Source organism: Hippopotamus amphibius, chromosome 12, assembly GCF_030028045.1.
Source record: "Hippopotamus amphibius kiboko isolate mHipAmp2 chromosome 12, mHipAmp2.hap2, whole genome shotgun sequence".
Classification (NCBI taxonomy): domain Eukaryota; kingdom Metazoa; phylum Chordata; class Mammalia; order Artiodactyla; family Hippopotamidae; genus Hippopotamus; species Hippopotamus amphibius.
The window spans coordinates 11,008,947-11,033,244 of record NC_080197.1 but is presented as its reverse complement, the minus strand read 5'-3'; the positions used below and the strand labels follow the sequence as shown (position 1 = coordinate 11,033,244).

General features: G+C 52.8%; 1 long non-coding RNA gene across 1 annotated transcript in view; it reads left to right on the top strand.

The window, feature by feature from the left end:
* LOC130832488 (uncharacterized) overlaps window positions 1–13,646 on the top strand; it is a 40,058-nt gene extending 26,412 nt beyond the window's left edge. Inside the window, exon 3 of the long non-coding RNA XR_009048299.1 lies at window positions 12,990–13,646. This is a non-coding gene — a long non-coding RNA (uncharacterized LOC130832488). The remainder of the gene's footprint in view (window positions 1–12,989) is intronic.
* Window positions 13,647–24,298: the final 10,652 nt, after the last annotated feature.

Sequence of the window (24,298 nt, the reverse complement as noted above, 5' to 3'; positions counted from 1 at the left end):
AGAGGGTAGGAGGCTTAGAGGAGAGGCTTCCCAGCTCCCCAGCAGTGACTGGAAACAGAGGCGCTAAGAGCTGCAGTGGTCCAAAGTCATGCAGCTGGGAGATGGCAAGGCTGAGATTTGAACTCAGGGCCCCTGAGTCAGGGAGGGCGGAACAGTTGGGCTGGGGAGGGGAAGATGCTGCCCGGATCTCCCTGTGACCCTGGACCCCACTTCTCCTTTCTGTCCAGTGTACTCAGCACACAGGAAGCCTGGCTGGGGCCTCCCTTGCCCATCCTGTCTGCAGCCGGGTGGACACGGGGTCCTGGCGTCACCCGCCGCCACCCCGGGCCTCCCACTTCCTGTCTTGTGCAAGATGAGGCGTCCCCTGCGTGGAATGGGCAGGCGGCTCTGGCGGATGGGTGGACGGGTGAGCGGGGGCCTCTCGGGCAGGGTCACTGCCCGCAGTTACCGCTAGCAGGCCTGGCCTAGCCCCCACCCCTTCCTCCTCCTCCTCTGTTTCCCCAAAGTTCAGGGAGCCTTGAGCAAGAGGCTGGGGGACCCAGGAACTTTGGGGAGGGGCCCAGGAAATTTGGGGAGGCACCCAGCCAACATCTTGTCCCAACAGAGCAGGCCTGGGCTTGGTCCTTATGAAGAGGGTCCCAAACAACCATAACAACTATAGTAACAGTGGTTTCCATTTATTGAATGCCTGTGACACAGGCACCATCTCACTGAAATGCAAATATTTATATAAGTACCTACTACTACTTGCATGTGCTGTATTAAGCCCTTTATATCTAGTGTCCTGTTGAATCCCCACAAAAGCCTTGTGAGGTAGCTTTTTTATTTTAATGATCCCATTCTTCAGATGAGGGAACTGAGGCTCTGAGAGGTGGAGGGTCTTGCCCATGGTCATGCAGCTCAGCTGCATCCCCCTGAAGGGCATTGTCTACATCCTGGGGCCAGCACTGTTCTGGAAGTCGGGAGACCCTGAAGGGAGGTGCACTTGACCACTCTCCACCTGGGCAGCCCATGGCATGTAGGTGGCCTCTGTGGGCCTGTTTTCTCACCTGTACCAGCTCTGGTTTCTCAGGCTTATGTTTGTGGGTCAGAAGGTCTGGGGCAGTGCTATGGTAGGCAGCGTGGGGAAGAAAGAGGACCAGAAGACACTTCGGGGATGGCCACAGTCCCAGGGACTTGCAGTGCCCACCTGGGAGGTAACACTTGTGGTCACTGTCCTCAATCTCTCTGCCTGAGGGCTTCCTCTGGCTGCAGGAGTGCCGGGCGAAAGTGTGAGACCCTCACAAACAGAGGTGGGAACTGGTGTGTAAATACCCCGGTGTCCTCACCCTGGGCATGTTCTGCTCCTTCTCTCACAGGTTCCCGGGGGGCTGAGCCCACAGAGGCAACTTGCTCACTCCCCTTCCTTGTCTCACTCCCTACTAATGTTTCTGGGATCACCTTCCAAATAAACGGCTTGCCCCCAGATCCTTGTCTTGGGTCATTTTGCCCACTTAAGCCAGCAGCTGTACCACTCTGAGGTTAAGAGATTGGGAATCAGACAGATGTGAATTTGAAACCTGGCACTGCCGCTGACCTTGCCTGTGATCTTGGGAACCTGCCCCCTCTCTCAGAACCTTAGTTCCTCCATCTATGAAACGGGAACTTGTGACCGGAGAACCAAGGGATGACGATATGGACAGGGGAGTGTGAGGTGATGGGGACCAGAGCTGAGTTTCCGGCTGCAGGGCCCATAGGTGATGCAGGGTGCCATCTCTGAGGGCTTCTGGGGTGGGATGAGTGGGCAGGGGATGGGGGAATAGGGAACAGCCTGGACAGAGGCATAGGGGAAGTTCTGGCTGTGAGTCCTCCTCAGCCCTGTTTGGCTGGTAGGGGAGGCGGATGGGTGGGAAGGACAGACAGCCTGTTCCATCCCTTCCCTGCTGCCTCCTGGGATTCCAGGGAGCCCAGTGGGATGCTTAGGGCACAGCAAAGAATAGTGAATTCACTTACTGTGGGGTGAGAAGTTGGGTGAGTCAAGGGAGCTAGATCTGCAAGGCTCTCACCAGGGAGACAGCATCTCATTCCTGGGGTCACAGATTCCAGGGCTACCTGTCCATGTGCTCTTCACTGTTTCTATGTTTGAGGCAGGGGTTGGGGAACTAGGTGCCCCCTTTTACCCTGGGTAGGTCCTTATGCTCAGAAGGGCCCCCTTTCCCCACACCACAAACTGGGGGTATTCCCTGCTGCAGTGATGGCAACCCCAGCCATCTGGCTGCCCAGGCTCCAGACCCGGGTTTCCCTCTCCTGTCCCCCATGGCCAGTCCACCAGCGACCTCATCCAAATGTCCAGAGGTCCCTCTCCACTGCCCTACCCTGATCCAGCACCGCCTTCTCCCGCTGGGACCTTTGTGGCTGCCTCCTTATTGGTCTTCCTGCCTCCACTCTTGCCTCATAAGCCAGAGGGATTCCCTTAGAACCCAAGACAGACCCTGTCTTTCCTCTGCTCAGAACACTCCATGGCTCCCACTGCTCTCAGAACAGATGCCAAAGTCCTTACAGCAACCCACAAGGCTCTAGGGGATCACCCCACCCCCTGCCACCTCTCAGCCTTTCTAACTTTACTCTCCCCCATTTTCTGCTCAGCTGTAGCCACACTGACCTCCTGCTTGTGCCACAAACATACCAATTATGTTGCTGCCTCAGGGCCTTTGCACTTGCTCTTTCCTCTCGAATAGAGAACCCTCTTCCCTCAGCTGTCCCCTTGGCGACTCCTCTGCAGTTAGGCCTCAGTTCCAAAGTCATCCTTTGGAGAGGACTTCCCTGGATAGCCCCTCATTTCTATCGCCTCATGCTCTTTTATTTTCTTCCTAGGATTTAGAGCTTATCCTAGAAGATTTCCCTGCTTGTCTATCCCATTTCTTGTCTGTTTTCTTCCACTGGAATGCCACCATCACTCAAGGGGAGTTTTGTCTGTATTGTTCATTGCTGTACATTAAGCCCCCAGCACAGTGCCTGTGCAGAGCAGGTGCCCAGTAAGCATTTGTGAATGAATGAATGAATGGTTCTTTGACAGATGATGGGGCTAAGGCCCAGAAAAAGCCCCAGGGGACTCGCAGTCCAGTGCTCTTTCTCCTGACTCACCTTGGTCTGTGGAGCAGTTTGTCGCCAGCGCAACCCCAGTGCCTGCCAAGTTTGGGGTCCACAGTGCAAATCTCAGCTCCTGCGTGTCTTGTTTCGTCCTGTGGGACTGTAGGCAAGTCAGTTTCCTCATCTGAAAGACGGGTCACGTGAAGGTCTCAGCAGCACAGGATTGAGGTGTGTGGGATGGGTTGGTGTGTGGTGAGGGCTCGGCACATAATAGGTGCTTAGTAACTAGGAGTGGGGTTGGCTGAGGGAGAGTCTCTGGCTTGCAGTCCCCTCCCCCTCTGCTCCAGGGCCTGTAATTACCACTTACCCTGGTCAATGAGCTTGAGAGGTTCCATGTGTGGGCAGGGCTGTGGTCAGGGTGCTCGCCTGGCCTCCCGGCAGGTCCCACAGGCACTGTCCGGCCCAGGCCTCGTGGCTGACATTCCAGGCACATTTCCCAGCCCTAGGGCTGCCACAGGTCAGCACAGGCTGGGGGTGGGGGTCTTAGGCTAGACAAACCAGTCGGCCTCCCAGGCTGGGCCTCCTGTCTGCCAACTTCCTGCTGGGCCTCCTGAGGGCCAGAGGGGTCTTCAAGTCCTTCCTTCTGCCTCCACTGCTACCATCACCTCTCAAGCGCACTGGCACAGAAGCCTCCATTCCGTCCCTCCGGAAGTTCCCTTTGCACACTCAGCCAGAGGGTCCTGTAAAACTGTGGGTCAGCCCACGTTACTCCTCCACAGAGTTGGATCCCCAATGCTCTGAGAATTAAGCTCAAGTTCTTCCCTTGGCTCACGAGGCCCTGTATCAGAGGGACCTCCTCTCCCTCGCCTTCCTCCTCATTCACCCTTCCAGACATATGGGCTTCCCCTGTGTCTCTGAAATGATCCAAGCTCATGCTGCCTCAGGGCCTTTGCACTGGCTGTCCCTCTGTCTGGAACACTCTTCTCCCAAGTGTCCACAGGGCCCTCTCCCCCTCCCCTCCCTACCTCGTATTCCATGTCCCCATCCCAGCTTTATGTTCCCCTGGGGTGCTCGTCAGCTTCTGACACACTGTAGATTTTCTTTATCCACAAGTGCAGGGGTTTTTTCTGTTTTGTTCTCTGTTGGATCTCCAGTGTCCCAGCATGGTGCCCGGAACATAATAGGTGCTTGACAGGCATTTGCTGAACAGCTCTATGTGTTGTTGGCAGATAAGGACACTGAGGTCCCTCGGGGTAGGTGACCAGCCCAAGGCCATACAGCGAGTCCAAGATTAAGCCAGGAGAGGAGCCCAGGTTCATCTGATCCTGGAGCCAGTGTCTTGGAAGCTGCTTAAGGAGAATAACAGGCGGGACCGAGACCCTCGCGGTGGATCCTGGTGCTTCTGCCGCCCCGCCAGCCCCAGGCCAGGCGGTGCGTGGGCCAGTCCAGGAGTCCCAGCCTGCCCGCCCGGGCATTCCAGGCTCCAACCCAGGTTCCGAGCTTTCTATTTTGAGCCTCCTAGTCTTGAGGACTGTGTATTCCCAGCAGGCGGCGCGGGCCAGAGGCTGAGCCTGGGTGTGGCTGTCACCCTATCCGGGGCCTGGTGATGGCTGGAGCTGGAGCTAGAGCCCTGTCAGGGAGTCCAAGGATCCAGATTCCTGGGTCTTTAACCTATTGACTGCTGAGGCCTCTGACGCAAGTCTTGTTCTCTGTCTGACTGTCCCCCATTCAAGCTTCTGCTCTGGTATCTTGCAGGGGTGGTACTGACTCATCCCATCTTGGTTTAAACCCCTCTAATTGTCCCTAGAACTTTGGGGCTCATTTGAATTCTGATTCTGCCTCTTTAGAGCTGTGTGACCTTGGGCAAGTCACTCTACCTCTCTGAGCCCATTTCCTTATCTGGGAAATGAGGACAGTAAGAGTATATATCTCCTGGGATTGCTGAGGAGATTGTGTGATAAAATTGATGAAAGTGCCTTGCACTCAGGAAGTACTCAATAATTAGCCCCCCACCCCAGGGGGCATTTTCTCCCTGTGTGCCCTGAGTTATTACTCCCATTGCCCTCCTCACCACCTGGTCCCTTTGTCTTAACTTGCATGTTGGTTGCTCAGCTGCCTTCCCATTTAGAGCATCAGCTCTACCAGGCCAGGGACTTACGTTTGCCTTCTTCACTGCTGCATCTCCTGCAAACGGTAGGTGCTCAATAAATATTTGTCGAAAGAATGAATGAGTAAATAGTGACCCCTTAGGGAATACAGGCCCTGAGCTCCGAAAGTGTGTTCTCATCCCACTTCCCTAGCCCAGGGAGGGGGGTGCCTGGTGTCCTCAGGTGCTTGCTGGTACCAGACAACCCTGCTCCATCTGATCCAGCAGCCAATGAAACTGTCAAAGTCAGCATCATCTTCCTTCACAGATGGGGAGAATGAGGCTCAGAGAGGGGGAGTCACTTGTCTAATGTCACACAGTGGTCAGTGTCAGAGTTGGGATTCCAAGCCAGGACTGTGTGGTGGATGGATCATATTTTCCCTGGAAGGAGTCGGTGGCAATGGAGAGCATGGTGGGCCTGGGAGGGGGTCCCGGGGGGGAAGGAGGGATGGGAGATGTGTCACCCCTCTTGAGTTCCATCTCTTTTTGTGTCTCTCTGTTTCTCGTTGTGTCTCCCTGGATCCTTCTGTCTCTGTCTTTGTCCTGTCTCTCTCTGTCTCTGTGTCTCCCTCCCTCCCTTATGTATTTGACCCACTGCCCAGGAGGGAGTGTGGGCAGCAGACCGCTGGTGTTGGGAGGACTGAGCTGAGGATCTAGAGCCAGACCCTGTTCCAGGCCCAGTGCGGGCCCCAGGGTCTTGGTCTCAGTCTCTAAATTTCAGCGTATAGAGAGCCCCAGGCCCAGTTTTGGAAGACCCAGGTTGGATTCCAGATTTGTCATGTCCCAGCTCCATGGCCTTGGTCACTTAGCCTCAGTTTCTGTGAAAAGGGGTTATTGACACTCCTATCTCATACGGTTTTATAGGAGGAATGATATGAGGTCCATTCCTGGCTTCCTGAAGCCCCAGGTAACAAGGGAGGCATTCAATAAACAGCTAATTGTAATGATTTCTTTTTAAGAAGTGGAGAAAGTGAGATTCAGCCTCATTTCACTCATTCATCAAATATTATTGAGCACTTAACTATGTGCTATGTGCTCTGATTTGCATGCATTATCCCAAGGGTTGGCAAACTATGGCCCTCGGGCCAAATCTGGCCCACAGCTTGTTTTTTATAAAGTTTTATTGGCACACAGCATGCCTATTCATTTACTTAACGTTTGTTACTGTCTGCACCCTGCATGTTGAGTAGTTGTGAGAGAGACCATACTACCCCCAAAAGTGAAAATATTTACTATCTGGTTCTTTACAGAAAAAGTTTGCCAATCCCTTGGCTACCCAGTGCCCCTTAGACCCAGTGGGCCTGGGAGGCAGGGTGAAGCCGGGGCTAAGGCTCCCTGCAGGGCTCTGGTTGCACCATCACAGCTTCCACAGCTATGACCGAGGCAGGTGACACATGCTCTCTGGGAGTCACCCTTGGACCCTGCTGCCTTGTGGCACACACTCCCACCTCCCCACACAGCCCGACTGTGCTCTGCTCTCTGTGCTGCCATTTCCTGACTATGTGACTCTGGGCAAGTCACTTCCCCTCTCTGAGCCTCAATTTCCTCTTCTGTAAGAGGAGATAATAGCGGTACCCGCCCTCTTGGCTGTTGGGAGGGTTTACTCTGCTCCTGCCACACTGGCCCTCTTGCTGTTCCTCAGACATGCCAGGCATGCTCCTGCCTCAGGACCTTTGCACTTGCTGTTCCCTCTGCCTGGAACACCATTCCTGAAGATGGCTTGCTCTCACTCCTGCAGGTCTCTGCTTAAATGTCACAGCTCAGTGAGGCCTTCACTGACTCCTGACACTCCTTTCCTTGCTTCCTTTGTCTCCGTACCTCTTACCACTTGCCAGTGCATCCTGGTTTTTGCTTGTCTGTCTACCCCGTTCAGGATGGCAGCTCCACTTTTGTCTCTCTTGATCATTCTTATGTTCTCAACCCCCAACATGGCACCTGGCACAAGAAGATGCTCAATAAAGACTCGTAGAATTGATGGATGATTGAATGAATGAATGTAAAGTACTCAGCACTGTGCCCTGCCCATAGTAAACACCTGATAGCCAATGTCCTAATGTGGTGAATGGTGTTATTTTTGGCAGATGCTTTCCAGCGCCCCTTCCCTCCCAGCCCCTTCAAATCCTGTCCTCACCATCTCAGTGCTCCTGCTTTCTCTGCCCGGCCCAGCTCCCTGGCCCAGCTCTCTGCTGCCCGCGCCGTCTTGTCCCTGGGTCAGGGCAACCTCTGGGGAATCGCAGGCCTGCGGGCCAGGCTCCCTCAGGCTCTGCCTCTGGCTCCTCTTACATCCCCAGGGGCAGAGGCTTCTGGGAAATGGGCAGAGCAAGGAAGGCTCTGAAGCTCCCTTGGGTCAGACCCACCAAGCTCCTAGGCCTTCCTTCATCACTGCCTGAAGTGACCCCGTTATTGTGTGAATGGGGACAGTGAGACTACAGGTGGGCTGCCATGTTGGGTGGCTGGACTTCGGGGCTCCTGAAATGTCCAGGGCAGCTTCCAGGACCCTGGCTCCTTCATCCCCCCGAACAGGACTGGGGCTCAGGAGCCTGTTTTCCGGATGTCAAGACTGAACCTCCTACAGGCTTTGGGGCCAGGCTTAGATCTCATCCTCCCACTTCCTGGCTGTGTGGTGTGAGGCTTGTCACTTGGTCCCTCTGAGCCTCAGTTTCCTTGTCTGTAGAGTGGCATGTCAATGGTACCCAGCTCACGGGGGTGTTTGGGGGGACAAGACCAGCCATTCCACTGGCATCTGGGGTATTTGGCCCCTCCCCTGTGTCTCCCCGGCTCCCGAGCCCCTGGGCCCTTGGCCGTTCAGGGGCCTGGCAGCGTTACCTCCTTGTTGTGGTAATTGACAGCCCCAGGAGATTGCTGCTGCTGCTGCTTTATTTTTTTTCCCTTCCCTGACTTCTCCCCTCCTTATTCCGGCCTCCCTCCTCCAGAACCAGCTTGTTTTTGTTTTCTGTTTTTACGGCTCCATAAATGAGTCACGGGCCTGATTTGATTTAATTTTGTTGTAATTGTTATCTTTTCAAGCTTGTTTTTTTCCACTCGGTTACTCACGAGACCACAAAACCTAAACAGGACGGGGCCTTCCCCGGCCCGGCCTCCTGGTTCTCGGGGCTCAGGGCTGGGGCCCGCAGCTCCCAGAGGTCTGAGGTGGGGTCCGTGGGCCTTCTGGGGGGAGGTGTTTCTAGTGTCCCGAGTGGGACTTGATGTCCTGAGTCCTCAGGTTGTAGCCCTCTTCTGTGTGCTGTGTGACCTTGGGAGAGTTGTTTAAGCTCTCTGGGCGCGATTCCCCAGCGTCCTCCTTGGCAAGCTTTAGAACAGGGAGTCAAAAACGCAGACACTTTGGGGCCAAGAGGCGACGTGATGAGTGAGGTGGACTGGGTGGTGATTGCAGTGAACTGCAGAGAACAGGCCCTTCTCAGGGGACAGCGGCTCCTTAGCCGGCACGCGGCCCAGATCTTTCCGTTTATCAAGAGAAGCCAGAAATCCGAGGTCCTGTGTGAAAAGTCCTGATTTTTAAATGTTGGCCAACGAACTGAATTAAAAACAACACACAGAACCCAACTTGGTGGACACCTCTGGTTTGGAAGGTTCTAGAAGCTGTGGCCGGAGTTCTTTCTCCTTCCACACCTTTGCCTGAGCAATTCGCTCTTCCCAGAGCGCTCTCTCCTCTTCCTCACCATTCCTTGAATGTGGGTGTGTCCCTGCTGTCCCACAGCCCCCTGGGCGCCGCTGGTCACCGCAGTGCTGGGGACCAGCCTATTCGTCATTTCTCCCACGGACAACGAGCTGCGGACATCGGCCTCGTCTACTTTTGTATTCCCTGCGTCTGGCGCCGTGGGTACCCAACCTACTTTCGTTTTTATGTTATTTTCTCCATGGAGTGTTTGTCTTGTTTATTTGAGACCCCCTTCGTAATGGGAAAATTAGCCCCTTAATTGTTAAAAATCATAAAAATATGTTTCCTGGTTTGTTATTTGTTTCTAAAATGGGGCACAATAATTCTTTAGTCATTCAAAAACCAGAGGTGCTGGGCTGGCCCCTCCTGGGGGCGGAATGGGCTGCAGGACCCAGCGAGGGGCTGAGAAGTGGGAACTTTGTGGGAGGGAAGGAAGGCAGGACCCCAACCAGGGGTAAGGAGGGGCTGAGGGCTGCTCTTCAGAAGCTTGGTTGTAGCCATGTGACTAGTGCCCACCAATCAGGTGCATCTGGGCCTGCTTTATGAATCAGAAGTTGGAAGTTAAGGGGGGGCGGTACTCAGGAGTCCATTCTGGGGTGGGACGGGCCACAGCATCCTCTACTTTTCCAGAAGCTACTGTGGGTGGGCCATTTATGGGGGCAGTGACCAGGGTGGCCACAGTGCAGACTGAGCGGACAATAACTCTCTCCATGATGATGTCCGCTTGGTCACATGCAACGAAAAAGACATTACACTGTGCTGTCATGCAGTTTTGTTTAAATATATTTGACTATATCAACACTCCCTTCCCTGTGATCATCCTAAGAATTCGTATAATTATATTATTGTGTTAGGTCAAAGAGAAAATTAGTTTATTTGCACTTTTCTTTTTTCACTTTGCAAGACAGGTCCCAGGCAAATTTCTCTAAGGTTGATCTTTTTTTCTGAGGTTTTGGCTCTGATTCTCAGCGAATTCACTTTATGTGGCTTTTTCTTGGAACAAACTGTCCACCTTGATGTTCCGAGCTCCTGCCCAAGGTCTCCAGGATCTCCTCCACACTCCCAGGTGCAGCTCTCATTCTGTGGGGCGGACTAGGGTCTCCCGTGCTGGGCAGCCTGGGGACGCCCTCTTAAGCTGGGGCCCATCCCTCATCGCCACCAGGGTGGCCTCAGCCTCCTAACCTGACCCGGCCCCTGCCTCCCCTTCTCTCTTGCCCTTTGGTCTTTCTCTCTCTAAGCCAGGACCTAGGTGACCCTTTGGTAGTGCTCTGACCTGGAGTGGAAGCTCAGCAGATACTTAACATCATGGAGTCCTGGACTGCAGAACTGTTCCCGCCAGGGCAAAGGTGTTACTGGCTCTCAGTCGACTAAGCCCCTGCAGTTCTAGAATTCGAATGCGTGGGAGGCCTGTAGACCAAGTCACATGCTCACTCAGTAGATATTTATTGAGTATCTCTTATGTCCCAAGCACTGGGGAGACAGCAGTGAACGAAATGGACAAACAAGATGGGCACACTCTGCCTTCATGGCACTTATGTTTGGGCAGGGGAGACAGTCAAGAAACAAATAAGATGGAGTATGTCAGATAGTGAAATGAACGGAAAGAGGAGGGGACAAGGAGTATGGAGGCTGCGGTGTCATATGGGCCGTCACAGAAGAGACAGGTGGCTGGAGGGGAGGGAGGGCCTGGCCCTACAGATGTCTGGGGCAGAGTGTTCCAGATGCTGGGAACAGCAGATGCAAACGCCCTGAGGTAGGAAAAATCTTGCATTGTAGGGGAACGATAAGGAGAGCGGTCTGGCTGAGTGAGCCTGTGGGAGGGTTGCGGGCAGACAAGATCCAAGAGGCCAACAGGGTCAAAATCACCCAGGGCCCTGTGGGCGGCAGGAGGAGTTTGAATTTGACTGCAAGTGAGGTGGGAGCCTCTGGAGGGCTCTGAGCACATGAGGGACAGGGTCTGACCTAGGTTTGAACACAGGGTTTCTGATTATGGGCCCTAAAGACATTTGGGCAGGATGATTCTCTGTTGTGGGAGCCGTTCTGTGCATTGTAGGGATTTGAGCAGCACGTCTGGCCTGTCCCCCACTGGATGCCAGTAGCACCCCCCTCTCCCACCCAGTCCTGACAACTAAAAATATCTCCAGACATTGTCAAATGCACCCTGGGGCACAAAAATCACCCCTGAATTGGGAACTACTGGTCCCCATCCCCAGCCAGGACCCCTCTGGCTGGTGATGGGAAGAGTGGAATATAGGGATTCCAGGAGGGGAGAGGGAATGGGGCTGGGAGAGATGGCTGAATTCTGAAACTGTTTTGAAGGTGAAGTCAGCAGGATTTATTGGCCCAGGCGGAGGTGGGTGAAGGTGCTGTCTTTTACTGAGTGGGGGTTTGATTTGGGGGGCTACATCGGGAGGTTTCTTTACCTGGATGCCAATTTAGTAGGTCTGGGATGAAGCCCAACCTGGACTTAGGTGATGCTGAGTTTTTCAAACTGTGCTTCAAAGAATTTAAGTGTCCAGAGGACATACCTTGATGGCAGGCAGTGGAGTGTCTCTTCTAGGAGTGAGGACAGGGACAAGTGGGCAGGGGGTCCTTCACTTCAACCAGATCAGGAGATTCCACCTAACATGTTTCAAGAAGGGGCTCTGAGACTGGAGGAAGCCTCAGGGCTTCCACTCCAGTATAAGGGTTGCAAACTCAGGTGCTTCCAGGGCCAGGAAAGTAGCACAAACAGCGAAGTGGCTGGTGAGAGGGGCAGGCCCATCTAAAGCATGGGCACTACTCAGTCTCAGCCCAATGTCACCACGTGGAATGCCTGGGCTTACAGTTTTTCATGAGACACTGTAAACCTGGATTGATTTTTAAGTATTGGGGCCAATCTATAAATATAGAGGCCAGATTTGGCCTGAGGGCCATGAGTTTGACACCTCTGTTCCACTCTAGCCCTCTCATTTTGCAGATGCAGAGTCAGAAGTGTAGCAGCTCCAGAGATGGGCGGATTCTCCTGGGTTAGGGCGGGCAGGGCACCGGGAGGGAGGAGGAGCTTGAACTCAGCTCTGAAGAAGGGTCAGATTCCGACAAAAAAAAAGAGGAGAGGGCATTCCAGGAGGTGGGGGAGTGTGAGCCAGGGCATAGAGGTGGGGATATGAAGACTGTTTTTGAGGTCGAGGGAGATAAGAAGAGATGGAATCAGGGAAGAAGAGGAGGAGCCGTGATCCTGGGGGGCGGGGATGGTGCTGGGAAATAAACGAAGAGGCCAGACTGAAAGCAGGGCTGGAAAAAATCACAGAAGGATTTTAATAATATTAATAATTTCACTTCCGAAATTGTTTGGCAACAAGCAGCTCATTTATTTTACCACTGGCTTCGGGTTCTTGGCAATCCCCTTGTACACCAGGGAGTGTTTGCCCAACAAGGAACATTCTCGTTTGCAGATTATTTTAAAATGCTGTGAAGATTTTCGTAAATACTAAATTAGAAATTTAATAATTAATTGTGAAGTTGGAGTGGATTAATGAAAGGATTTATTAATTTCTACTTAGCAGGTTTCTTTAAGTATTTTAGAGGCAAGACAATTTTTTTTTCCAAATCTCCCGTGCAAGTTTTCCACCTCACAGCAGCCAAAATTTGAGGTGACATACAAAAATAGCTGATGTGTAATGATAGAAAGGGGTAAGTGAGGTTTAGAGAGAGTCCGGGAGAGCTCGCTTTCAAGGAGAGGATCAGGGCAGGCTCCCTGAAGGAGGTGGTTTGGAATCCAAGTGGCGGAAGCTGGGTGAGATGTAGACCAGGCGGGTGGGTTAGGGTAATGAGGGCCTACCTGGTGGAGGGCCCCGTTCATGCAAAAGTGTGAAGCTGGGAATAATGTGGTGCGAGTTTGGACTAAGGGTTTTGGGGCTGGGCTAGTGATGGTGAACACTCTGAGAACCAAAAAGCAAAGGTCAGGGGGCGCAGCTAGGCCTGAGAAAACAGCGTGTGAAGAAGAATGGGGAACTGACCTCCTTTGTGCAAATTGCTTGTGGGTGCAGAAGGGCAGCTTGTGGGTATCTTGTCCTTCTGTCCACAGCCTAGTAACCTTTCCCCTTATCCCAGCAGAGTCATCTTCGGTGAATATGAGAACAAATCACCCGTGCTGAGTGCCTGCGGAATGCCCAGCCCTGCATGGAGGGCTTCTGGGGTGTCGGCTTATTCATCCCTCCTGTCCGTTGTATGAGGGAGGTATTATGATCCCTATTTTATGGAGCATGTGGAGGCCCTGAGAGGTCCTGAGAGGTTAAGCAACATGCCGAAGGTCACACAGCCAGGAAGCAGCAGAGTGTGATTGGAACCCAGACCTGTCCAAGCCCAAAGTCCATGCCCTACTGCTGCTCTGTAATACACTCATGTGCTCCCACCAGGTCTGGTTCCGTGATCCAAGTACCACAATCATCCCATTTATCAGAAGGGTAAACTGAGGCTCTAAGAGATGGAGTCACTTGAGTGAGATCATACAGCCGGAAGGGGCAAAGCCAAGGTTTGAATCCTTGGGTTCAGTTGACTGTGGAGCCCATTTCCTTCCAGCAAACGACACAGCTGCTTGTCTTTCCAGGCTTCTATTTCCTCATCTGATGAAGGGGGGTGAGGACAATGTCCACCTCATGGGCTCCACGTGAGGATCAGAGGTGGTACATATCAATCACCCAGCTCAGTACCTGGCAGTTAGTAGGTGCTTTAAAAATGATGGCTGTGATTATTTGTGTAAAGGTGGCTGCATATGAAATGAGTGAATTAATGTAAGGCACTTAGAGCAGTGCCCACGTAGCACTTATGTGTCTAAGGGCACATAGGAGGCGCTCAAGAAATGCTAGAAGGTGTTATTATTTTTAGAGGACCTACCACAGGGGACAGCCTGATATCCTTCCAACCTGCTTCCTTCCCAAATTGCCTTCCACTAGTTTCTCTCTTCATCCAACAAACTGGCTTTAGAGTCTGGGATAGGATTTGTGGGTGAAGAGGATGCAGAGCCTTCTGCTTATTAGTCAGAGAGATGCTGAGAGCACTAGAGAGTGAGTCCAGAATTCTGGGTTTGAACCCTGGACCCGCTGTGTGACCTCTGGCAAGTACCTTGCCCTCTCTGAGCATCAGGTTTGCCTTTCATCTGCAGAGCCTGGGCCAAGCTGCCCTGGGAGATGCCAGCCCTGCATTAGGATGGGGTGGCTCCTGTGCCCCTTTGGCCACCAGTCCCCACCTCCTGTCTCTCGAGCTGCAGGCCCGCCTGGCTCAGCTGTGACGACCAACCAGCCAATCTGTTTACTGAACTGGCTGACCCCTTCCGGGAACTCAGCCCAAGCTTCCCAGAACTCGGGTATTAATGACCCGGAGCCACATGACAGAGCATGACACAGCACTTTTGGGCGCGAGGCAGGGCCCAGAGGGGTGCGTGGGGGGCCGCGGCCCAGCCCCTCAGCCCGGCTGGCCGGTGAGTCACTCCAGCCTGCTGCAGCTTCCTGATGCCGGCCGCTCTGCCGCCTCCCCGTCCCCATCCTCATGCCCTCCCCACTTACCTCCCCACTTACCTCCCACCGCCCCCCACCACGGCCACCCCAGGACCCCTGGACCTTTGCCCCAGTGACCTGGAAGAGGGCTTGGGTGATCAGGACTGCCCTCTGGAGTTACAGCCAGGGAAGGTGAGGCCCAGAGGTCTGGAGCAAATATTGATAACAATGAGCACTTATTAGGCACTTACTGTGTGCGAGGCATTGCGCAAATATCTCATCCTCGTCTCACAAGCACCCTGTGGAGTAGCCTATGCCAGATGGGGGAAACAGGCTCAGAGAGAGGACCAAGGGCACGCAGCCGTGCGGGGCAGCAAGAAATCCAAGCAACTCTACTGGACCTCACGTGATCTCCGTTCATTCCTTCAACAATCCGACAAGGAGGGGGCGGGGGGGGGGGAGTCTGTTTCACAGCAGGGGAAACTGAGGCACAGAGGGGCTGAGTGCCTCCAGGGCCCGTGCTCTCAACCAGCGGCGCCTGGCACGTCGCTAGCCCTCACGTCGTATCCACACACTGAGCAGCCTGGGTGGGGGCACACGCAGGCTTTGGCGGCACGCAGAGCTGCACTGAAATCCCGACGGTGCCCTTTTCTGGTGGCTCCGCCTGGGGCGCGTGGTCGCACCCCGCTGCACCTCAGTTTCCTTACTGGTAGAGGGCGATTGTGGACGTCCTGACCTGGCAGAGCAGCCGTAGGGGCTGTGGTGTGGTGTTTAAACCTCACCTGGAGGCGCAGAAAGCGCTCCGTGGACACTGACTTTCGAGTCTGTATCTTCTCCAAAGCCAGGTTGGGGTCAGCCTCTGGGCCCAATATCCGCCTCCTTCACCCGCTGCACCTCAGTTTCCTTACTGGTAGAGGGCGATTGTGGACGTCCTGACCTGGCAGAGCAGCCGTAGGGGCTGTGGTGTGGTGTTTAAACCTCACCTGGAGGCGCAGAAAGCGCTCCGTGGACACTGACTTTCGAGTCTGTATCTTCTCCAAAGCCAGGTTGGGGTCAGCCTCTGGGCCCAATATCCGCCTCCTTCACCCTTTGCTGCCCAAGGGCAAGGTGAGGGCGGTGGTTTTTCTGAGGCTGGGAACCAGACAGGCTCTGGGGCTCCAAGGGGCACCTGCCCGTGGCGGGAGTGGGGCCTCCTGGTTGCCAGCCCCTGAACTTTGGGCTGCGGGCCAGGGGTGGGCAGAGGCGGGGCGGCTCTTTGAGAATCTTTTCATTCCGCAACTGTTGCTTGAGTACCTACTGTCTACCGGACTCCAGGAGACCCAGCAGTGAACAAGGTCTCTGTCTGCGTTCTGGTGGAGGATCAGGGAGCAAACACAGGAGTAGATAAGATAATTTCAGCCAGCGAGGAGTTCCATGACACAAATAAACAGGGGTGTCTGGGAGCTTCATGGGTCAGAGAGGGCTCCTCTGAAGAGGTGACCTGGAGAGACATCTGAAGGTAGAGAAGGAATAGACCCTGGGGGAAGGGATTTCCAGCAGGGGTAACAGCAAGGGCAAAGGCCCTGGGGTGGGTTGGGGCTTGGAATGTTCCAGGACAGGCAGGGCGGCCAGGGGGCCGGAGGGGAGTGAGGGAGGGGAAAGGAAGTGACGTTAGGGAGGTCTGCAGGGGCCGATCACGCAGGGAGCTGTGGGTTGAAGGCCACTGGTGGGATGTGAGTGGGGAAGGGACTGACATGACCCAACGTGATGGACAGCAAGCCTTCACTTACTATTTTCGCTTCAAATTTTCTACCCATCTGACAGATGAACTAACTGTGGCCCAGGTTAAGTTCCATCAGAAGGTCAGTGGCAGGGTGGGGATGAAACTGAGGTGGTTGGACAGCCAGTTCAGGGTAATGCCCCCTAAGAAGAGGGAAGTCAGAACATGGGCTGAGGAGTAGATGGCCCCTGGGTCAGCAGAGCAGGAGCCCTTGCAAAGCCTTAAGTACTGTACGCTTCCTGGCAGAGGAGGTGCCCTCTAAGCTGAGGCTGGGGCAGAGGTACTGGAAGAGTGCTCCAGGTAGAGGGAATAGCATGTAGGGAAGCCCAGAGGTAGGGGAGAGTAGGGTGTGTTTGGGAAATTCATCATTGCCGAGGAATTAGGAGATGGGAGAGGTGACAGGGTGATGTTGTCAGGGATCCTGGGAGGACTTGGAGCCAAGGGGAGAAGCTGCAGTTTCAATCTGATGGCCTGCTATGTGCCAGGCCCAGGCTGGACCTGAGGGACACCAAGTCAGACACATGTTTTCCCTCCTGGGCCCCATTGTCCAGAGATGGGGGCAGCCTAGAGAGGGATCAGGGCTACAAGGGGGCAGGAGGGCAGAGGGGCACGAGCTTTTACAAAAGACATCTGAGGTTCAAATCTCAGTTCTGGGGTGTCCTCACTTGTGACCTGTCTGAGTCTTGGTTTCCTCATCTGTAAACATCACCTGGAAAGATTTGTCAGAACTCAGTGAGATTATTCTTTCATTCACTCAGTCACTATTTTTTGAGCATCTACTACATGCCAGACACCGGACTGGGCACTGGGGACAACACAGCATTGACAGAACCTCCTGCTCTGATGGGAGAGGCGGTGTGGAGTAGCAAGCAGTTGAGAACATGGTCTCTGAGCCGGATGGCCTGGGTTAGCTCCTGGCCCACCACTTATCAACTGTGTGGCTTTGGGTGAGTTGCCTTACCTCTCTGAGCCTTATCTGTAAAATGGAATAATTACAGTACATATGTTTAGCGCAGGTACATAGTAGGTGCTCAATAAATGTTCTCCATGTTTTGTGCTCAACTGGGGGAGATAGACAATAAGCAGTCAGATGATGGGTGAATGGATGAGATGGTGTCTAAAGCGGGAAGTGAAAGTCCCAGCTCTTAGTGCCAGGTGGGCATACAGTAGGTACTCAATAAGTGTTTTTCCTACTTTGTCTCCTTCTGAGCTGAGCTTGAACTATGATAGGAACCTGAGGTTTGAGAGTCTGTGTGGAAAATGGGAGGCTGTCTTTGCTGATCCTGAAATCCAGGGCTGAGCTTTGGGGCCGGGGAGCGCAGAGGCACTCCCCGCCACCCCCTTGCCCCCCATGTTCCCCAAACCCCGTGCCCAGCACTGTTCACAGCCTGGGTGGCTGGGGCGAGCCAGGGCCTGCCCAGCGGGTCCCTAGTAATGACACTCATTACGCAGGTGTCTGGCAGCTCAGGGGGAGGCAAGGGCCCCAGGGGCTGCGTTCACATGGCACCCAGCCAGCCCACCCCAGGCCCTTCCTCATCCTTTACGAGTCTGGTGCCCAGGGCAGGCAGGCAGGTCGGGGGAGAGGAACTGGCACAGGGCCAGCTGGAGCCTGGAGAAAGGAAAGAAAGTTGAGATGTTTGGGTGCCAAGGGCTGGGGTGCTGGGGTGCTGGCTGCTGGTGGTGGTGTTGGTGTTGCTGGTATGTGTATGTGTGCATCCACATGTGTGCAGGTGTGCACGGGGCACAGCGAATCTGGTGTAGGCATCCTTCTAGCACATCCATGTGGAGGTCAGAGGGTCTATGTAGACGAAGCATTGACAGCCCCCAGAGGGGGCCCCAAATCTCCAACATCCATTTCACTTGTTCATTTAACCTACACTAATAGGTGGATGCCAGGCTGCGCCCAGCCTGAGCCTGGGCCAGTCATAGGCTCCATCACCTGAGGCTCCAAATCCAGGGAGAGGCAGACACCAAACCACGGAGACGAGACATCCCAATGAAGCCTTTGGTGGAGGAAAATAATGCAGGATGGTGAGAGAGCAACAGAATGGGGTCCTGGAGGGCCTTTCTGAGAAGGTGACCTTGAAGCTGAGGAAGGATGAGCCACCATGGCAAGATTTGGAGGAAGAGCGTTCTGGGCAGGAGGAACAGCCAGTGCAAAGGCCCTGAGGCAGCACCAGCTTGGCATGTTTGCGGAGCATCAGGGAGGCCCTGGGTACAGAGGTGATTGAGGAGAGGCGGGTAGGAGATGTGAGCAGGGCCAGGGTCAGGGTCAGGAGTGAGTACAGTGAGAATCTTGGCACATGGTAGGCACACAGAAGGGGGCACCCCCAGGGTGAATGGGTTTGAAGAGAGTGGGGGCCAAGCCCACTGGGTGTGGGAACCATCGGCTTTCAGAGCTACACACAGGAACGTGGGCTGCTTAATTTGTGTTTGAACCTATTCTTCTGGGTTCAAATCCCCTGGATCCTGGAGCCTGTTATTAAGCTGGCTGCACCCTGGGGCACCTGCCTTTATCCCCAGAGAGGCCTGCCGGGCCCTCCTGCCCCGAGGTCAACCCTGGCCCCCCAGATAGGAGTGGATGGGTGGGACAGGTGAACCCCCTGGGCCTGCCCCAGCTCCCTCCAGGCACCTGTGCAGGGCCAAATCTATTTCTAAGAGCTGAAAGGAGACTGTGGAGCAATGAACATCTCCATTTATAGAAACTGAAGCCCAAGAAGGAGAGGGTATGTCCCGGGGCCTCGTGGCAGGGAGCTGGTGGCAGCACCCAGGAAGTCTCTGTCATAACTCTTATCTCTTCCCACTTCCTCTCCTGTCCGCTGGGCTCCTCTCAGTGTGACTCTGGCCAGAGGAGCAGCTGGTGTCTGGGAAGGGCCAGAGGGAAAAGCTGGGGCCAGTGTGGGAGGCCTCTCTTAGTTGAGCCCTACAGGAAGAACTGCCTAACAGTTAAGATAGTGAGTTCCCCATCACTGAAAGAATACAAGCAGACCTAGATAACAATTCTTCATCTGCTTACAAGGGTTTGAATGGATGAGAGACCACTTCCCTTTAAAGGCTGTGATTCCACAGGAACTTGGCCCAATCTTTCTCTGTTTAAGCCTCAGTTTCCCAACTGTAAATTTTTTTTTTTTTAAATAATCAGGGTGACGTTGATAAGAGGACAGGCTTGGTGATGAAATTCCCCTGCTTCCAGCCCTTCCTTGGCTCCCCAGTCCTCCGGAGACAGCTGCAACCCTCACCATGACCCAGATGTCCTGCGGCCCTGGCCCCTGAGGCTTCTCTCTCCCTCTTTCTGATGAAGCCTCTTGGACTTCCTCACGATCATTTGGGTCGCTGTCCCTTCCTGCCTCAGGGCTTTTGTAGAAACTGTGACCAATGGATACCAAGCCAAGGGCTTTCTGTAATTTACATCTCCCACCAGCCCTATGAGATAAATACTATTATGGGATAGATTTTACAGATGAGGAAACTGAGTCTGAAGAGGCAAGTCTCTTGCTGAAAGTCACATAGCCCATAAGCAGAGGGGTCAGGATTTGAACTCAGGCCATCTGGAACTTAACACCACTCTCTTTTCTTCTTTCCTGATGGGATTCATTTTCATCTTCAACACGTTGCTCCACAGCCGCCTTCTCCAGGAAGCCTTCCCTGACCACCCTCCCAGTCCTTCTCCCATGCCCCTCCTGAGTTTCCCCATTGCTGCAGTGGTCACACCGCCTCACAGCTATCTTTTTATTTATTTATTTATTGGCTGCATTGGGTCTTCATTGCTGCACATGGGCTTTCTTTAGGGCTTTCTTTAGTTGCGGCGAGAGGGGGCTACTCTTCATTGTGGTCCACGGGCTGCTCATTGTGGTGGCTTCTGTCTTGTTGCGGAGCACCGGCTCTAGGCACATGGGCTTCAGTGGTTGTGGCACACGGGCTTAATAGCTGTGGCTCACGGGCTCTAGAACTCAGGCTCAGTAGTTGTGGCGCACGGGCTTAGTTGCTCCGCGGCATGTAGGATCTTCCTGGAGCAGGGACAGAAGCCGTGCAGGCGGATTCTTAACCACTGCACCACCAGGGAAGCCCACAAGTATCTTTTTAAGCAGCTTTATTGAGGCTTAACAGACACACAGTAAGTGGCACATCCTCTAGTGTGCACTTAGGGGAGTTTGGACATATGTACACACTCATGAAGCCATCAGCACAGCCAGGATGGTAAACATATCCACCACCTCCAAAGGTTTCCTTATGTCCTTTTGTCATCCATCCTCCTAGCTACCGCCCCCCTGCCGCACCTCCCCCCCGACGTCTGCCAGGTAACTGCTGATCACTTTCTGTTGCTGTAGATTAGCCTGTGCTCTCTAGAATTTTCTGTAAGTGGAATCCTAAGTGTATTCTTCTTTGTCAGGCATCTTTTGTTCAGTGTGGCGATTCTGAGATTCAACCATGTTATCACGAACATTATTTTTTCAGGGGTCTACCCCCCTCCCCATCAGACCGTGAGATCCATGGGAGCAGGGCTTTGTCCTGTTTACCTCTATGTCCCCAGCACCCAACACGGGGCCGGGCACACAAGAAGTGCCTGATAAGTGTTGAACGACTGGAAGGAGGAGGAAGACATGCCCAAGTGGGGAAAGAGCAGGCACAGCTGCATGGCAGCGAGGAGTCCAAAGACTGACTGAAAAAATAGCCCCTGGAATGATCTGGAGGCCTCGTGGCCCCATCAGATAAACATATCCACTCATGCCTGTGACTGTCTCCATGGAACAGAGATCCGAATTGCATAAGGGTTGGGCTTGGGCCGAGGAGGCACTTAGTGGCCGCTTTGTCTGGTGTGGTTATCAGGCTCTGTGTTCTAGAACCACAGCCTACACCTCCCGGCAGGTCAGATGGCCTGGGCTCCAGGCAATGGGCAGGCCAGTGGGCGGTGGGAAGGAGAAGTAGCCGCCTAGCCCTCCCTGAACCAGTTGAACTCCTTTGCAGAGGTTTCTGGAGGCGCTTAGGAAGCTGAGTAAGGGAGAGCGGGAGGCCAGGATGGAAGGAGAAGCAGGGAGGAGGAATCGTTTAATTAGCAATATTATAGGGAATTTCCAGTTCGTGCCCCATCAGGCTGGGCAGGGACGCTGTGCGATGACTCAGGCGGGTTCCAGGTATGTTCCAGCCTCGGCCATGAAGGCTCAGCAAGGCCCAAAGTTCTCATTGCTGGCTGGAAACTCAACTTGCCTGTGTGAGGAAGTGGCGGGATGGTCAGAACTGCATCCTGAGACAGAGCCTGTAATGAAAGCTGAGTATAAGCATGTACTTCCTGCATAAGTCTCACTGAGATGATTTTATTGGCCATTTCCCAGGCTGAAAAACTGAGTCTGGGAGTTGTGGAGTTGGCTGAGGTCATACAGGGGTCACTGGGAATGGGGAGAGCTTAAGAACCAGGGGTCATTTTGGAGTGACTCTTTCAACATTCTTTTCACACATGCTTATTGAACACCTACTGTGTGCCAGGCACTGTGCTCAGCTCTGTAAGTAACCCTCTGAGATATCTAAGGGAACTTATTCACTGTTTTCTTGTATTTATGAGTCCTGGTTTAGATGCCACCTCTTCCAAGAACTTTCTCTGAATCCCCAGATGGCCCCAAGTCCCCTCCTGTGAAGGCACCTGCCTGGAGCTCCCTTTAACCTCCTAATATTTTCCACCTTGAGTTGTAACTATCTGTTCCTATCACTAGACTGTGAGCGTCTCAAGGGAGGGGCCGGTTCTGATTCATCTCTAGGTTTTAGCACAGGGAACAGAATGTGGATGGAGAATTTAATGCGTGGAAGGATGAGTGATGTTTTGATGGATGGGTGGATGGTTGAATGGATGATTTATGGCTGAGTACCTGGGTACATGGATGAGGGAACTGTTTGTGGAAGGATGAAATGGATGAAGAGATAGATAAACAGATGAATCAATGAATGAAATGATGAAGAACTGACTTAATGGATGGATGGATAGGTGGGTGAATAAAGAAATTAGTGGGTAAATGGATAGATGGATGGGGGGGATGGTTGAATGAATAAGCAGATAATGGATGACAAATTATGAGATGGGTGTTGTAGATGATTTTATGGTTGAATACTGTGAATACTGGATGAATGAATAGATAAACATAGAATTAAATGAGTAAATAAATATTATAAATGAAATGGACAAATTAGTAGATGGCTAGATAAATAAACACGTAAAAGGATAAGTGGATAGATGGATTGATAGATAGTGATTTAATGAAAGAATGGATGGGCAGATTGATGAATGGTTGGATGGATGGGGAAATGAGAAAGTGAATGGATGGATGGGTCAGAGAGTAGATGGACGAATAAATGGATGGATGAGTGGATGGATAAATGGATGGGTGGGAGTAAAAATGTATGGGTGGGTGGGGGAGTGGATGGATAGGTAGGTAAATGGATGGATGCACAAATGAATGCATGCAATGTCAGAAGGTCTGAACTGAGGTCAGAATGGCAGGAAGATCCCTCCATCCCTCCCTGGCATAACAATCTGTCAAATTTTTGGAGCTTGAGAGTTTAATGAAAGCTATGACCCATATTTCCAGAAAACTACTCACAGATACAAAATGTAAGCAATTTTAAGACAGTGGTGGCCATCAAGCCTAGCAGCCATCTACAGACCCTAGGTGAGGAGCTCCAGCACAGCACAGTTAGTTTCTTTCTATTTCTCAAGGCCTGTCCATGGAGAGGAACCCAGGCCCAGAAGGATGAAGGTGGCTGAGATGGGGACAGGGATTGTCCAATGGAGGGGTCACTTGTGGATTCATTTGTTCATTGCACAGCATTACTGTGACTTTTCTGGATGCTTGGGAGAAGAGACCTGTGAGAAGACAAAACTGTCTCTCCAAGTGGCAAGTATTTAAAGTGTAAAGTCAAACATTTTGGGTTTTTTTTGTTTTTTGTTTGTTTTTTTTGGGCTGTGTTGGGTCTTCGTTGCTGCATGCAGGCTTCCTCTAGCTGCAGCGAGTGGGGGCTATTCTTTGTTCAGTGCACAGGCTCCTCATTGCAGTGGCTTCTCTTGTTGCGGAGCACGGGTTCTAGGCACGTGGGCTCAATAGTTGTGGCTCATGGGCTTAGTTGCTCTGTGGCATGTGGGATCTTCCTGGAGCAGGGATCAAACCCGTGTCCCCTGCATTGGCAGGTGGATTCTTAACCACTGCACCACCAGGGAAGTCCCCAGATTTTGTTTTTAATCTCATCTCTAATACTTACTGGCTGAGTGACCTTAGGAAAATTACTTCATCTCTCTGGGCCTCCTCTTCATGTATAAAATAGAGATAGCAATAATCCCTACCCTACTGGGTACAAATATGTAAACAAGTGGGTAAAGCACATAGCCTAGTGCTCAGGGCATAGTAAGTGCTCAATAAATGCTGGCGAACCAGAGGTATCTAAGGCACCATCGTGTCCCTTAAAGTTCTCACAGCCTGGTAGGAAAGACAGGCAAGTAAACACAGGCTGATGGCGGCTGTGGTGGGGAATCCTAAGACATCACCTTTAGGGTCCATTGGAACTCAGAATCCATTTTTGTTAATATCTCCTTCTAGCTAGAGGATGCAGAGACTGGAAAGCTACAAGCCACATTTCCCTGTCTTGTCTGCAGATAGAGTTCTATACACTCAAGTTCTGCCAATCAGATGCTCTTCTGTGATATTCAGAAGGTAGAGGCCATCTGGTTTTTTGCCTTCACTCTCTTTCTGTTGATGAATGTGGTCATGACTGTGTTTTTTGGTAGCAATATACCATGCCTGATTATCAGTTTCAGGGGTCCAGAAGCAGTGGTAGTGGCCTCCTAATCTCTGGATCACTGCTACGGTGGTGTGTTCTGAAAGGCAACAGTCCTGTGGTGGCCTGCTGGTTCCCCACCATCCTGACTGGCTGAGGTGGCAGCTCCTCTGATGGGCAAGTTCTGCTCTGTCATTCTGGAACCTCTGCAGCCTTTCTAGTGATTTTGTGAGTGCCCAATTCCCTGTATTCCATCCTTTCTGTGTAAAATAACTGTAGCGGTTTCTGGTTCCTGTGGCTGTAATCTGCTCAGAGGGGGGTGGTAGGACCCCGATGGGTACCTAAACGAGGCTTAGGAGGTTAGGGAAGTTTTATGAAGCCCGTGACAGCTAAGTTGAGTTCTGCAGGGCGTTTGT